This window comes from Balaenoptera musculus, chromosome 9 (assembly GCF_009873245.2).
Source record: "Balaenoptera musculus isolate JJ_BM4_2016_0621 chromosome 9, mBalMus1.pri.v3, whole genome shotgun sequence".
NCBI lineage: Eukaryota > Metazoa > Chordata > Mammalia > Artiodactyla > Balaenopteridae > Balaenoptera > Balaenoptera musculus.
In genome coordinates this window covers 46,218,738-46,230,238 of record NC_045793.1, presented here as the reverse complement: position 1 = coordinate 46,230,238, position 11,501 = coordinate 46,218,738, and the positions used below count along the sequence as shown (strand labels likewise).

The 11,501-nt window shown below is 36.1% G+C and overlaps 1 protein-coding gene across 1 annotated transcript in view; it reads left to right on the top strand.

Moving 5' to 3' along the window:
- Positions 1 to 287: 287 nt before the first annotated feature.
- Positions 288 to 11,501, top strand: part of ITPRID1 (ITPR interacting domain containing 1) — a 120,934-nt gene continuing 109,720 nt past the window's right edge. The window contains 1 exon segment of the mRNA XM_036862938.1: positions 288 to 369. The gene's annotated coding sequence lies outside the window, so the exon portion shown is untranslated.

The following is an 11,501-nucleotide window of genomic DNA, read 5'->3' as shown; positions in this document are numbered from 1 at the left end:
GTCTGGCACAAAGTGGACCTCCAAAAATCTTGTGGGACCAAGGAATGCAAGAAGTCCCTTCTAGTCTGGTTCATTTGTGTGAAGGAGACTCACTGTCTCACTCCCCTGTTTCAAATGCTTCCTGATATAAAATATCAGGAAAACAGGTTTTTTCTTATGACAAATGGGCATGGATTATGAAAATGTTATGCAATATTAGGCAAATGCGACACTGTTTCCTGCAGGAACTGTCCACGTATACAACTTTCAGACAGTTCAGCAGTGAAGCTTTTGTTGCAGGTGGATGGGGCCGGTGGATGGGACTATGACAGTCAGCTTCTTTAGGGGATGAACTTTGCTTGTCCCTGAGCTTCACTCCAACTGGAGGAGGTAAGACTGTTTATCAGGACCTTTTCTTTGTGCCATAGCAACCTAATTGCTCTCCCTGATCATTAAAAGGAGAGACACAGGAAATCAGCTTCCTTTCTCCTTCCTATTTGTAAGAATCTTTTGACTGAAACTAAGCCAACAGACTTGAGTTGAATGCAGGTGAAATTGAGGGGACTGCAGCTGTTAGAAACAAATAGAATGATGTTAAATGCCATTGATGATGAGGGGGTTGAAGAGTTCACTGGGAAAGAGACAGAAGAAGAAGTAATTCTCTGTGGATGGGTGCAAATCAAAATGATAATCTAGAGTTGCAGCTGAGAATTGACAGATAAATGTGTGGTCATGAGAGATAGCTAATTCCAGGGAAGGAGAGGGGTGTGTGTGGCGGGGAGAGAGAGAGACAGAGAGAGAGGGAGAGAGACAGAGAGAGAGAGCAAGTCCAGGAGGTAAGAACTGCTTATAAACATGATGCTCCATTTCTGGTTTCCAGATAGTGATATTTCTGCGTGAGGATGTCATTCAGAAGAAGGTTCAAAATGCCATAATCAGAACGGCATTTTAGTACCTCATCTTTAATATCAGTTGTTAATTAATGAAACATACTAAATACTAATGAAATTGAATGTTCCAATTAGACAAGAGAACATATTTAAAGATATATATTTATATATCAACATATATAAATACAGTTTTGCTATATATATGTTTATATATATACACATATATATGTGTCTGTCTGTCTGCCCCCCTGTAGAATAAAAACAATTGTATTTTCGGCCGATATGTTTATTAAGTCAGCACAGGACTCCCTCTCACTTCTGGTTCTGACATGAGAATGGCCCATTTCAATCACTATCACTAAGGAACTGGTAAGAGAGGGGGAATTGGGCTCTAGTAATTGTCTATTCATGTTTGATAATGTGCAGCTAAATAATAACTTTACCAGACCACTCCCCAAACTCCTCCAAGGCAAAAGATCCAGAAGTGAGAAATTTCGGGGGGAAAGATATTTTTAAGGACGGCTTTTTTCATTATTTTTTGGTATTTCTCCACTGAAAATTACATGGAGTGATAAATGCAACAAGGGACACATCCTGCTTTCTGCAGCAACAATAAAGAGAGCATTAGAGAGAAACAAATCATGGTATGTCCATTCAATGACTGCTATGTGGCCACCAAAAATGTCAGATCTACGTGCTTGGACATGGCCTGATGTCCAGCAGGTGTTCATAAGTGAAAAATTATGGAGGACAATGATTGGCAACACTTTTTACAATAATTACCTCACAAGATTGAGAAGGTGGGAAAAATTTCTCACTTCATTTTTTACACATTATATTGTTTAATATGTATTGTTTAAAATGTTTGCAATGAGCCAGACTGATACATTTTTAAATAAAGAATGACTGAAGGTGGGAATGTAAATGAGAGAATGAGAAAAGAGAATGAAGGAAGCAGGGCACAGATCCCAAGAATATGATCAAGGTGTGACAGTCTTTACAGGTAGGACTAATGATTTTCTCTGTCATGTTTGAAGATGCCATTGATATTGTGCTAGGAAAAGAAATAGTCTATATATTTTGAGTCATCCTGAATAAGTTATGTTGCTAATAATATACTAGGTTTCTAGTTAAACCTTGAACTTTTAGCAGATTTAATATAATTTTATTAAAGAGGGGCACTGGGGAAGGAAGGAGGGTACATTTGGGAACTTAGTTTAATTTTTTAAAAAGGAAAAAGGAGCTGGACTCCCAGAACCATAGGGCATGCAGAGCAACTTGGACAAGTTTCAGAGAATCACAGAGACACAAGGGTTGGGCTAGGAGAGGAAGGGACCAGGAGATTAAAAATAAAACTCTTTTTATAAACATCATATCTTATAATCTGCATAATACTTCATCACCTGGGTGTCTTGTTAGACACTTAGGTGGTTTTTCTAAGATTTTTTGGCATGTGTTTATAGGTTCTAGAGAATAGATATTGAAAATATTTTCAGAGAAGAGAATGAATATATCAAACCTTAGATATTTCAAGTAAAAAGCCCACCCAAATTATAAGATCTTACTTATTTTCTACTCATTTATTTCTAATAAGTCTATGAAGCTCAATTATGACTGTTACTGTATAATTTAAGACACCCTGTATATCCTTCAAATCTCACGTTAAAGAAAAAATCTCAGGGATGATGGGGTCTTTAATTAGGTGGTAGAAAATGTGGCTGAATTAGAGATGGCAAACTCAGAAAAAGAAAGCAGTTTATTCTAAGTGACACAGATAATGGATGATATAGCTCAGATTTAAATCTGAGTCTATCTCACCAAAGCTATACTCTTAAGAAAAAACAAATTTTGTCTGAATAGAAAAGTATTGCATGCTTTAATTAGAGCCTCACATATCCATTTACACTTTCTAAAAGGGTCATCTTATAGAACTGACAAAGTAGTGACTTCTCTGTGACAAGATGTGACTGGTACCAAAAAGTGCCTAACTCAGAGATTGCCACGAAAATAGAGGTGTCCACTCTGTTGGATATTGAGAGAAAGACAGATACATGGTAGACAGAAACATGGCCCCCATACCAAAGATGTCGATATGCTACCTTACATATCAAAAGGGACTTTGTAGATATGAATAAATTAAGGATCTTGAGATGGGGAGACTATCCTGGATTATCTGCGTGGGCTCAACGTTACTGTAAGTGTCCTTATTGGAGAGAGGGAGGAGAGTCAGAGTCGGAAAAGGAGATGTGATAGCAGGAGTAGAATATCAATGTCCGAGAGATTGGACTAGGTTGTACTGCTGGTATTGAAGCTGGAGGAGGGGACAGGATCTGAAGAATGTGGGCAGCCTCTAGAAGCTGGAAAAGGCAGGAAATGGATTTTTCCCAAGAGCCCTCAGAAAGGAGTGCAGACTTGCTAACCCCTTAATTTAGTCCAGTGAGACGAATTTTGGATTTCTGACCTCTAGAACTATAATATAATTTGTGTTGTCTTAAGCTACTAAATTTGTAGTACTTTGTTGCAGCTCCATAGAAAACTAAAACAAATTGTAATAGGCTCTTCTAGGTGAATGTGATGTTTCAAGGGATCAGTGTCAGTGGGGAATAGGAGTAGGAAAACTGGAAAATGTTGCTGATTAAGAGATGGCAGAACCACTGATGGTGGAAGGGTCTCAGAGTTTGACTTCAAGACGTATGGATGGTGACTTGTCCTTTTTCATCATTCTTCGTTAATCTCAGGCCCAAGGAAAAAGCAGTGTAATCAGAATGACACACATGTAGCAATATGTTCAATTTATCACACAGAGTATTTTCTGCATACTGCAGAAATTTTTTAAAGAATAATTTCAGTAAGGTCTTAATGAAATAATTATCCTTGTATTTAATCCTTCCATATTTTAACCACTCTGATTTGCTCAAACCTTTGTAAATTTTCAAGGACAAATTTAACTGCAAGTAATAAATTATTTAAAACCTACAGAAAAAGGCTTTCTGAACCAATTCCCACGGAGCAGACATTTCCTGAATCTCAATCTTCCATCATCCTCCAGAAGATGCAAAAGAAGAAGTTGGGCAAGTCAAATAATTTCCCTGGAGTTCTTATTTTGTGAAATTATGCCTAATTCATTGAGACAGGCAGAGAATGTTGAATCTTAAATCTGGAAGGAACCCCAGAGATGGAAGTAGCCCAGATTTCTCATTTTATGTATGAGAAAACTGGATTAGTTACTTCAGTTGCTTGCCCAAGATTTCACATTGCATTGCCCTCTGCTTGTGCCCCTAAATGCACAACATACTGGGCTCTGTACTAGGCAATAGTGATGCAGAAGTGACAGATTTTTTTGTCCTTAAGAATTTTATAATCTAGGAAGGAAGACAGACAAATATCGTACATATATAATTTATTTTGTAAATACAATGATAGAAGTAAGCATGAAGAATTGGTTAGGCTTGGAGGAGGGGCACATAGTCCAGACGGGCATCACTCATCATGGATACTCATTGATTTTTAAAATAAAACTTTTACTGACTTGTTTTTATTTTACAAAAATAATTGTGCCCTTAGTCAATTGTTTTTAAAATACTGTCAATAAAATGAAGAAAGTAAAAATTGTCCATAATCATATCATACAGAGATAACTATTCTTAACATTGTCTTATATATCCTAATATAGTAATATTACATCTACATAGATATATACACACAAGCATGCATATATGTATATATTTCTAGTCTCTCTCAATATATGTATAATTTTAATATATATATATATATATGCATGCTGCTGCTATTTGTCACTTAGCAAATCACAAATATCTTATTTTAAAATCACTGAATATCAGAGTTAGAATAAATATACTAAATACCATCTTGTCCAACTGTCAAATAATTTTTACAAATTTTTGAATAGTTTAAGATTTACAGAAAAATTGCAAAGATAGTACAGAGTTCCCCATATCCACTTTCCTCTATTATTAACATCTTACATTAGTATGGTAATTTATTACAATTAATAAATCAATATTGATATATCATTATTAACTACAGTCTGTACCTTTGTTTCCTTAGTTCTTACCTACTCTTCTTTTTCTGTTCCATGATGCCATCCAAGACACCACATACATTTAGTTTTCACATCTTCTTAGGTTCCTCTTAACTGTTATAGTTTCTGAGACTTCCCTTGTTTTTGGTAACCTTGACATTTTTGAAGAATATTGATCAAATATTTTGTAGAGTGTCCTTCAGCTGGGATTTGTCTGGTGTTTTTCTTATAATCAGACTGGAGTTATGGGTGTGAGGGAGGAAGGTCACAGAGGTAAAATAGCATTCTCATTGCATGGTATCAAGGGTGCAAACTATCAACATGACATGACTGTTGATGTTAACCTTGATCACCTGGTTCAGGTATTGTTTGTCAGGTTTCTTATCTGTAAAGTTTCTCCCTCCCACCTTTCCATACTTCATTATTTGGAAGAGAGTCACTATGCTAAGCCCACACTCAAGGAGTAAGAAGTTAGAAAGTGTAGTATCTAAATAAATTATTTGGAATTCTTCTGCACAGGAGATTTGTCTATTCTCCCACAGTTATTTATTTATATAAATCACTTATTTATATGATTATGGACTCGTGGATATTTATTTTAAATTTTGGGTTTTAAGCCAATACTGCTTTATGTATTGTGTGCTCAAATTGTACCAGCTTGGGCCGTTAGGAGCTTTTTCAGCTGGCTTTTGTATCTCGTTGACATACCACATCATTGTGTGTGTGTGTGTGTGTGTGTTTGTGTGTGTGTGTGTTTAGCACTTCCTTACTTTAAGATGTTATGAGTTTATCATTTATAGTTCAACAATCTCTCAAGGTGCATTGGTTCCTTTTACAGGAGAATGATATATTAGAAACCAAGATCTGGGTACTATACATGCTTATTACTACTGGGTGTTTTGCTTCTAGGCCCTCTCAGCTGACAGAGGGAGGAAATATATATGTGTATGCTAACTCATCTATATAAACATATGCCTAAATATTTCCATATGTAACCATCTGTGTGTATATTAAGCTAACCATGAGTTAATACTGTTGTCCTCAACTCTAATCCATTACCACCTGGGTTGTTCTAGCCTCTTCCCCTTGTTTATTTGTAAATTTCCACTCCAACTGTGAGAAACCTGGCTCTCACATTGTTTCTTTTCCCTTTTATTTTCACTCAGCCTGGCTAAAGAGTCATCCCTTTTACTGATCTTTTCAAATAACCAGTTTTTGGTTTCATTGATTTCTCTCTACTGTTTTCCTGTTTTTCAATTTCATTGATTTTTGCTCTTATTTTTATTATTTCTTTTCTTCTGCTTGCTTTAAGCTTATGTTGCTTAGATTACAGATTTTAGATCTTTATTATTTTCTAAAATATGTATTTAATACTATAAATTTCCTTCTAAGCACTGCTTTTGCTACGTCTTACAAATTTTGATAATTGTGGTAAGTTGTATTTTCATTTTCATTTAGTTCAAAATATTTTTAAACCTAAGATTTCTTCTTTAACCCAGGTGTTATTTATTTATTATTATTATTTTTTAAATTTTATTATTTATTTATTTTTGGCTGTGTTGAGTCTTCGTTTCTGTGCGAGGGCTTTCTTTAGTTGTGGCGAGTGGGAGCCACTCTTCATCGCGGTGCGTGGGCCTCTCACTATCTCGGCCTCTCTTGTTGCGGAGCACAGGCTCCAGACGCACAGGCTCAGTAATTGTGGCTCACGGAGCTAGTTGCTCCGCGGCATGTGGGATCCTCCCAGACCAGGGCTCGAACCTGTGTCCCCTGCATTGGCAGGCAGATTCTCAACCACTGCGCCACCAGGGAAGCCCATCAGGTGTTATTTAGAATTGTGTTGTTTAATCTTCAAATATTTTGAAATTTTATAGTTATGTTTCTGTTACTGATTTCTAGTTTGATTCTATTGTGGTGTGAAAACACACTTTATGTGACTTCTAGTCTTATAAATTTATTAAGGTACATTTTATGACCCGGAATGTGGTCAACTTTGTTGAATGTTCTATGTGAGCTTGAGAAGAATATGTGTTCTCCTATAGTTGAGTGAAATTTTCTATACATTTCAACAGGATCAAGTTGGTTAATAGTGCTGTTCAGGTCATCAGTATCCTCACTGATTTTCTGCCTGCTTTGTGTATCAGTTACTGAAAGAGGGGTGGTGAAGTCTCCAACTACAATAGTGGATTTGCCTATTTCTCCTTTCAGTTATATAAATTTTCACCTCGTGTATGTTTATGCTCTTGTGTTAAGTGCATATGTTACCTGGTCCAAGCTTTACTGCTCACTGCATGACAGGCCAATAAATCAAGAGACAAGTTGTTGGGGCAAAGGATAGCGATTTTATTCAGGACGGCAGCAGACCAAGAAGGTGGTGGATTAGTGAACCATCTCACCTGAGTTAGAAGTGAGGCTTCTTTTATACTAAAAGAGGAGAGGGTGTGGCTGGTTGTTTCAGACATCTTGGTGCCAGCCAGACTCTGGAGGGGATGTGATAATTCTTTGTTCTTACAGCTGTACACATAGGTCTGATCACAATGTTCCTATAAACCTTCAAAAAGACAAATGTTATTTTCTGTTCTGCAACTTTTTATCTCTATATGAATGAAAAGTGTTATGCCTTTAAAGGTCAAGCCTGGGAGGCAGAGCCTTGAGAAAGGGTTATTATGTATATTTCAGGCTATAGGCAACATTGTTTTACTGTTTGGAGAGAGAAAGGCGCAGAGCCATCATGACTAAGCATAGGCAACAGAGCACAAAGTTAGAACTAAAGGAATTGAGCCAATATGGAGTCAGATTTGTTCTCTGTTACACATACACATTTAGAATTGTTATGTCTTCTGGAGAATTTATACCTTTATCATTATATAATGCCGATATTTACCCCTGATAATCTTCCTTGTTCTAAAGTCTGCTTTGTCTGAAGGGAATATAGCTAATCCAGCTTTCTTTTGATTAGTGTGGTGTATCTTTCTCCATCCCTTTTACTTTTAATCTGAGTGTTTATATTTAAAATGGATTTCTTGTAGATAACATGTACAAATTGGAGGTGGTTGTTTTTTAACCCACTCTGACAATCTCTGACAATCTCTTTCAATTGCTGTATTTTGAGCATTCACATTTAAAGTGATTATTGATATAATTGGCATAATGTCTCTATGTTATGCCTACTATGTCTGTAATTGTTTTCTATTTGTTGCATTTGTTCTTTGTTTCTTTTTTCCCCTCTTTTTTTCCTGCTTCCTCCGGTTTTATTGAGCATTTTATATGACTCTATTCTATTTTCTCTTTTAGCCTGTTGTATACTTATTTTAAAACATACTTAGTGGTTTCCTTAGAGTTTACACTACTCATTTTTAACTAAAGTCACCTTTAAATAACATTATGCCACCTCTCATGTAATGCAGGTAACTTATAATGGGGTATTCCCACTTCCTCTCTCCCATCCTTGTGATATTATATTTTATTTCACTTATTCATATACTTTAATCATCCAAAACGTTGCTACTACTATTACTGCAAGCAGTTATAGTTTACACAAATTAAGAATAGGAAAAATAAAAAATTTTATTTTACATGTATATATTCCTTCTTCAATGTTTCTCCTTTCTTTTGTAGATCTAAATTTCTGACCTGTTTCATTTTCCTTCTACCTGAAGAAAAATTTTTAACATATCTTGTAGGGTAGTCCTGCTAGTGATTCTCTTAATTTTTGTGTTTCTGAGAATACGTTTATTTCTTCTTCACATATGAAGGATAATTTCATTGGTTATAAAATTCTAATTTGATGGGAGGTTTTCATTCAGTGTTTGAAATATTTTACTTCACTCTCTTCTTGCTTTTATGGCTGGTGAGAAGTCCAGTGTAATTCTTCTCGTTTCTTTATAAGTACATCTCCCCAAGCCCCCCAGCTTCTTACAAACTTTTCTCTTTGTGTTTCGTTTTCTATAATTTGAAAATAATATGCCTAGTTATGGTTTTCTAGTATTTATCCTACTTAGTGCTTTCTAAATGTCCTAAATCTGTGGAGTCTGTCATTATTTCATTTGATTTTCAGTTTGGGAAGTTTCTACTGACCTATTTTTAAGGTCACTGATTCTTTTCATGGCTGTGTGAGTCTACTGATGAGTACATCGAATGTATTCTTCATTTTTGTTATAGCATTTTTGATTTCTAGACTTTCCTTTAGATTTTTTTCTTAGAGTTTCCATCTCTCTGCTTATATTACCCATCTTTCCTTGCATGCTATATACTTTTTCCATTAGGCCCTTAACATATTAATCATAGTTATTTTATATTTCTTATCTGATAATTCCAACATCTGTATCATGGTTGATTTTGGTTCTGATAATTGTTTTACCTCTTTAGACTGTGTTTTTTTCTTCCCTTGTAATTTTTTGTTGAAAGTAATACATGTTGTATCAGGTAATAAGAACTGAAGGAAATAGCCTTTAGTGTAAGAATTTATGTTATTTGACCAGAGATTGGGCTGTATTTAATGTTAGCTGTGGCTATAGATGCCAGAGGCTTTCAAATTCCTCTAGTGTCCTGGTTTTTTGTCTCCCATCTTGACTTTGATTTTCCCCAAGTACTCCTCAGAGAGAGAGAAGAGAGGAGAGGGAGAAAGAGAGAGAGAGATTGTAGATTTTTAAGTTGTAATCCACTATGATTATATCAGAACTCTGTTGGTATGTTAGTAGAATGTGGGGGAGAGGATACATTCTGCAATCTTCTGATTAGATCTCAGTGTTTTAGTGGGTCTCTGTGTTGGGGCTGAGACTTTCACAAGTGTTTCTCCAATAGTATAGCTTCTTCCTTCCTGCCCCTATTGCCATACCTGGCAGCAGCATTCCCAATCTATTTCCTTGAAGCCCTGACCCCTATTGACTATGGTTTTTCTTAGGTGAGACAAGAAATCTAAAGTGGTCTAGAGTAGGAGGAATGTTTTTCCACAACTGGGGTAAGGTTCTGGCAAAATATTTTCTCTTGGAGAACAGGCCTTTGTTATGGAGAAGGATCTGAGCATATTTCACAATGATTACTCTTCCCCTACTGCTCCCAGAGCCATGAGAGTCTCTTTCTTGCATCCTCACTGTGAGGACCTGTTGGGTTTCCTGAAGGTAAAGTTCACAAAAATGGAAGAGAGTCTCTTGGACTGCATCCTTTAGAGATCTTAGGTGCTGTCCAACTGTGCCATATTCACTGTGTTCATGGTGTGGAATAGTAGGGTATTTTACTTACTAACTCTATGAGGTTTGTTGATGTAAATGGTAGTTGTAAGGGTGTTGGTTCTTCTTGAACCACTGAGTAGCCCTTTGGATTAAAATGGCTTGGAGCTATTAGCCTAGGCAATACTGAGTACATTCTAGGTTAGGAGATCCACGAAGGGAATATGACAATGGACGGTGTAGGAAGTACATGTTAGTAATATATCAACTATTCAGTTATGCTGAAATTGTTGAGTACCCAAGACAGTGTAGAGACAAGATGAGTCCACTCACTCTTTTCAGTGAGATATCCCTGGGTATTTGGTACTCTCCCTTCCAACCAAACATTGTGGGGCTTTGTAGAGAAAGGGGCAAAATCAGTGCCCACTTCCTCTATTACTGTCAAGTAATCCCGTTCAGTTTATCGGACATTTACTGAGCAGTTATTTATTTCCTATGAGCAAGATAACTGGGAATAGTGTCCAGCTGCCTGGTGTGTTCTAGAAAACTTCAAGTATACCATTAGTTTGCATTCCCCAAATACCATTAGTTTGCATTCTGAGAGCATTTTATGCCTCAGTTAGAGCAATGAGCAATGCACAGCATACACCACTGTTTTGAGTCATGGCTAGTGGTCCCATTTTAGGATTAAAGACTAGAGAGCTGCCTCCATTTTGTTACTTTTCTGTATGGTCAGATTTAACGTATTCATTGTTAAAAAGCAGTTTCAGTTCCTTACTGACTTTATCTACTCTGTAGAGTGGGTAATCTAAGTCATTAGAATGTATATTTTTCCCCGTGGGGATCAGTAAAGAGAGATAGTAAAGAAAGTTTTTTTGTTGCCAGTAATAATGCAACCCATAAACTTTTAAAATATATCTTGAATTGCTATTTTTCTAAAAAAACTTCATTCACCTATCCTTTGTTATCTTAGGCTATTTTACATGATATTATAATTTTTGTTTATGTCTCTATCATCTCCATCCTTAATTCAAGGAGAATGTCTCATTTTTATATCTATAGTACCTAGAAGAATGCCAGCCCAGAGATCCTGCTCAATAAATACTCACTGAGATGAAATTAAAATGAGTAAGATTCTAGTTGAATTTGAAATCCGGCCTAGATTTCATTACTGAGCTCTAGACCTATATATCCAAACTCCCTGCATAATTATTATTATTATAGTCATCATTATACATACAATCTCAAAGCATCCAATGATGATTGTATTAAGTTTACAGGCCATTTTTATGCATTATTGCCATGAACCCTACAATATTTCTGTGAGAGGAGCATCTGTAAAATAAGTATCTACATTTTACTGATGAGAATACTCAGATTCAGAAATGGAGACCTGCCCATTGTCTCACAGGTAGTAAACATTGC